The sequence below is a fragment of the Alligator sinensis genome, unplaced genomic scaffold (assembly GCF_000455745.1).
Source record: "Alligator sinensis unplaced genomic scaffold, ASM45574v1 scaffold2081_1, whole genome shotgun sequence".
Classification (NCBI taxonomy): Eukaryota; Metazoa; Chordata; order Crocodylia; family Alligatoridae; genus Alligator; species Alligator sinensis.
In genome coordinates, this window is record NW_005843329.1 from 59,485 (window position 1) to 64,613 (window position 5,129).

General features: G+C 47.2%; 1 protein-coding gene across 1 annotated transcript in view; it reads left to right on the plus strand.

Moving 5' to 3' along the window:
• Positions 1-201: 201 nt before the first annotated feature.
• CD4 (CD4 molecule) overlaps positions 202-5,129 on the plus strand; it is a 72,224-nt gene continuing 67,296 nt past the window's right edge. Inside the window, exon 1 of the mRNA XM_014527149.2 lies at positions 202-277. The gene's annotated coding sequence lies outside the window, so the exon portion shown is untranslated. The remainder of the gene's footprint in view (positions 278-5,129) is intronic.

The following is a 5,129-nucleotide window of genomic DNA, read 5'->3' on the forward strand; positions in this document are numbered from 1 at the left end:
CCAAGAACTGCACTCAAATGTTTATGGGAAATTCACATGCAAACAAGAAGGCGGTGCAGGGACCTGAGCAGACCTCAACTGCTATTGAAACCTTATTGGGACTGTCCTATGAGAGGAGGGGAGAGACGAACCAACGCCAGTTGAGCAGCTTTCTGAAAATTGCCATTGTGTTCCTCAGTTGTTTCAGTTGTTTTCAGATCATTTACACCTGGTAGCCAGCACAAGGAGAGAGAGACAGACAGACAGACATAGGCGGGCAGAAGAAAAAAAGCAAAAAGTAGGTAAGAAAAGTAATTTACTAAATATTTATAATTTTATACAGTTTCCTAATTACTGATGGATCTTTCTTTCTTTCTTTCTTTCTTTCTTTCTTTCTTTCAATTTGATAATAACAGTACCTATCTTTCTTTTCTTATGTTTTGGCTCATTTTTTCAATATTATGCTATTCCAAGAAGCTTGCAGTGTTGTCCAAGGAGAAATGTTGCTCTCGCCCCACTTGCACGCTATGTTCTGGGCTGGCAAATACACTTTGAGCCTTTGAATTATTATTAGTGCCCACATTGCTCCACCTATCCCAAGATGAAACTCTTATTTTTAGATAAGAAATATTTTTTCCCCTCCAAAGTTGTCCATATTCTCTGTTAGCAGAGGAGCATGCACAGCTCATCATGCACAAAGCAGATTACTACTGATGATAACCTACAAAGGATTCATTTTTTTACTACACACATTCTGGCTTTCTTCTTTATCACTGAATTTATGTATCTTTCTTGTTTGTTTTTCACCTTTTCCCCGACTAGATTTCCCCCAATGCTTTCTCTCTGTTCCCCAGTTTATGTTTCTAGAACTTGGTATTTTCATGTTTCTAGAACTGCATTAGTAGGAGTGTTGCCAGCAGATCGAGGGAAGTGATTCTCCTGCCGTATGTGGCACTGATGAAGCCATATCTGGAGTACTGTGCCAAGTTTTGGGGCACCCACCACTACAGAAAGGATGTGGACAAATTGGAAAGAGTCCAGTGGAAGGCAACAAAAATGGTTAAGGGACTGAGGGTCATGACTGCTGAGAAAAGGCTGAGGGAACTGGGCGTATTTAGTCTAGAGAAGCGAAGACTGAGAGGGGATTTAATAGCAGCCTTTAACTACCTGAAGGGGGTTCCAAAGGGGATGGAGCTAGACTGTTCTCAGTGGTGACAGATGACAGAAAAAGGAGCAACAGTTTCAAGTTGCAGCAAGAGAAGTTTAGGTTAGATGTTAGGAAAAACTTTCTCACTAGAAGGGTAGTAAAACACTGGAACAGGTTACCCAGAGAGGTGGTGGAATCTCCATGCTTGGAGGTTTTTAAGACCTGGCTAGACAAAGCCTTGCCTGGGTTGAGATAGTTGGGGATGGTCCTGTTTGAACAAGGGGTTGGACTAGATGACCTCCTGAAGTCCCTTCTAACCCTAATTTTCTATAATTTCTCTTCATGAATCTATCTAACTCTTTCTGTTTTTTCTAAACTATCTCAGTAGAATGATACCTCTCACTCCTTCTACTTCCATCTTCCCTGTATATTTTTTCCCTTATTTTTCTCTTCCTTTTTCATCTCTTCATGTGTCCACAAGAATATTTGGGTCTAACTTTTGACGCGCAATGGCTCTGAATATGCAGGTCCCTAACACCCTTGAAGATGTACTGAAAGATTTTGTAGTTTTGGTTTTGCTGAAGTCAAAATAGAAGGTTAGTTGCAAAATACGTTCAGGGAAAGAAAGAGAGAAATGGATAAAGAAAGGGAAAGCATAGAAAGGAGATGAAATGCCCAACCTGTATTGATCATGATTTCCACTAAAACTCCAATATACTTAGAAATTTAAAAATAAGCCCTCCAGGAGAACTGTGACTTTGTTTTATCTTTCATCTGTCATAACACACCTGAATTTGGTTCCATCTGTTAGGTGGGGGCTGGGAGGGCACTGACACTATTTTACCCTACTAAAAGCCACCTGTTGCTTTCCTCTCCAGACACCCTCCAGGAGTGGGGCTATCTAAAGAAAGAACAGCAGAATAATAAAATGTCAGCCCCTGAGTTACAACATCTGCCCATTTCATTCATAAATTTTAAGACCAAAGGGTTTTAAGACCAAAGACCAATGTTATCATCCACTCCTCTGCCCTGCTATAGAACAGGCTTGGGGGACCTCATTCTGTGGTTCTGTACCAGACCCATTAACTTAAGAGTACACTAGATCGGGTCTTTCAGAAAGACCTCTAGTCTTGGCCTGTGGATTCCAGGTGACGGGGAATTTTCTGCGTTGTTTGACAAGTTGTTTACTGTTAAAAATCTGCATTTTATTTCCGGTTTGAAATGTTCTGACTTGAACTTTCAGCTATTAGGTCTTGTTCAACTCATGTCAGCTATTTCAAAGATCACTCCAGTAGACAGGCACTGAACCAGAGTTGAGTTTCTTTCTTTTCCTTTGTTAAGCTAAGCAGGCTGAATGTCAGAACTCTTTCACTGTTAATCATTTTCTCCAGTCCTTGAAATATTTTCTGGCTCTCTTCTGAACCCTCTCCAGTTTTTCAATACCCTCTTTAAAAAGCAAACACCAGACTGATATTTGGTATTCTAGTATTGGTCTCACTAATGCCAGATATAGAGGTGATATTGCTTCCCTGATGCTACTCAGTTCTTCCGTGTTGATTCACCCAGACTGCATTAAGCCTTTTGCACTGGGAGCTCATGTCCATAAGCGCTAAAAACCCAGAAAATGCTAGAGAAACAACTTCACATACTCACACAACCAGCATGTTTCTTTGCTTTTCTAAAAAATGGGAGATCTCTCTCTGTTTTAGCCAGATCCCTGTTTATTAGCTAATCCAACAATATAATGATCCAGCTGCCTACTTTTACTGTGCTCACTGACACGGGAATGGATGACAGGCCTGCCTGGGGAGGGTATTTCATATGTGAAGTATATATCATGATTGCTAGTTCTTACTTTAGATACTTTTGGGGTAGTCACTCAGTGCTGTAGCAAGGGGAGGGGCGAGTAGGGCAACCTCCCTGGGTGCCAAAGTGAAGGGGCACCAACAGGCACTGCCCACCTGGGGTGAGGCGCGAGATGGAGCTGTGAGCGGCTCGTTTGAGGGGGTGCGGGGATGGGGGGAGGGCGGCTCCCACTGCTGCGTGCACTCCTAGGCAAGCATGGGGGGACGGAGGGAGCGTGTGTCCCCCAGATCTGTGTGCAGGTCAATGGGTGGGCTGCTGCTGCAGGCTTTGCCCCAGGCGCCAAACTTCGCTGCTACGGCACTGGTCACTCGTAGCCTGCAAGTGGGCAGGTGTGTAAACTGAGGGAGAAGGGATTGCTTAGAGGATCGAGGGAAAGGACTGAGGCTGAGCCAAGTGAAAGGTGCCCAGAAGCCATTGCTCAGTGCTGAAGGGTCTAGAAACCCTGGGAATCATCTTTTCAAGAGAAGAACTTGCAGCCCCCATAGTAAAAGGAGTGGGGATTGAAAGCCATATGGAATTGGCTGGAACAGCAGCAGTGATCTAGTATTGTCTTGGGGTATTTGTACATGCGATGGGAGTTTAATTGTCCCAAAACTGAAACAGTGGGTTTTAAATTGGTGTGTTTTTAATTGTGTCATTTAAAAAACATTGTTTCAATTTAGGGACTTCTGTAATGTCATGTGGCATCACAGTGCATCATGCCCCCCTGCCAGCTCACCTGCTTCCCCCCCGCCCAGGCTCCACCAGAAAAAAAAAAAGCAGTGAGGGGCCTGATCCTTTTTTTTCTCCTTCCCCAGAGCCTACCAGCCTCTCCCGCAGCGGGGGGGAGGGGCGAGCTGCGAGTGGGCCAAGCAGTCCCTGAGGTGCAGGAGACCCTGGTCTATCCCTCCACGGCTGCGGCACCCCCCAGGTGGCACTTGCCCGCTAGCACCTGGCCTGGGTGGTCATAGGGGGTGCTACCACCGTGGAGGGAAGCACTGGGCCCCACGCAGCTCAGGGGCTGTGCAACCTGGTGGCAGCTCATACAGGCAGGCTTGACTGAGGGGGGGAAAAAAAATTGCGAGGAGCCTGATATTTTTTTTTTCCTCCTGAAGTCTAGGCAGTCCTCGGGACCTGTGCAGGGCCCAGTGCTTCCCTCCATAGTTGCAGTGTCCCCTGGGACCACCCAGGTGGGCTGCTAGCAAGCAGGTGCTGCCCGGGGGGCACTGCCACCACAGAGGGAAGCACCGGGCCCTGCACAGCTCAGACTTCGAGAGAGGAAAAGAAAAAGATCAGGCTCCTCACCACTTTTTTTTCCCACCCCTCTCAGTCGAGCCTGCCTGCATGAGCTGCCACCAGGTCACACAGCCCCTGAGCTGCGTGGGGCCCAGTGCTTTGCTTTGTGGTGGCGGCGCCCCCCCAGGACTGCCCGGGCCAGTTGCTAGTGGGCGGGTGCTGCTGGGGGTCACTGCCACCGTAGAGGGAAGGAACAGGGTCCCCCGCAGCTCAGGGACCGCTCAGCCCACTGGCAGCTTGTCTCTCCTGCCACAAGAGAGGCAGGTAGCCTCCAGCGCCCCATGTACTGTCTCCACCGCCTTCCCACTGCCTGGGACCACCCAGAAATCAGCTGGCTTGCCCCCTGAGTGGTTAGGCAGCAGGAGGGCGGCTGGGTGTGCTGGCGGCAGGAGAAGGCAGCAGGGATGGTGCACAGGGCGTTGGAAGCCCACCAAGACAGAGCTTCCCTGAGCACATCTGGGCTTCCAGCACCCCATGCACTGTTGCACTTTGTTACGTAGCAAACTAAAATACCTCAGATGGGTTTTACCTTGCTATGTAACAATGTCATTTAAAGTGAAATATGCCACCAAACATGTACATCATCACAAAATTAAAGTGGAATACACTGCCGAACATGTAAATAGCAACACCATTAAAGTGGTGGAAAAGGCCAATTTTGTCACTTGTACAAGCACCCTTGGGCTCCAAGTAAGGTAAAGAGATGTGACCTGGAGGAACGTCTACAGCTGTAATCTCAAAGAATTCCTAAGACAACATGACTGAGCTTTCTTTCTCTTTCTTCCTCTTACGCACACACAGATGTACAAAATACGCCTGCCTCCCCCCCCCCCCCCCCCCACAACAAACAAACAATGAACAT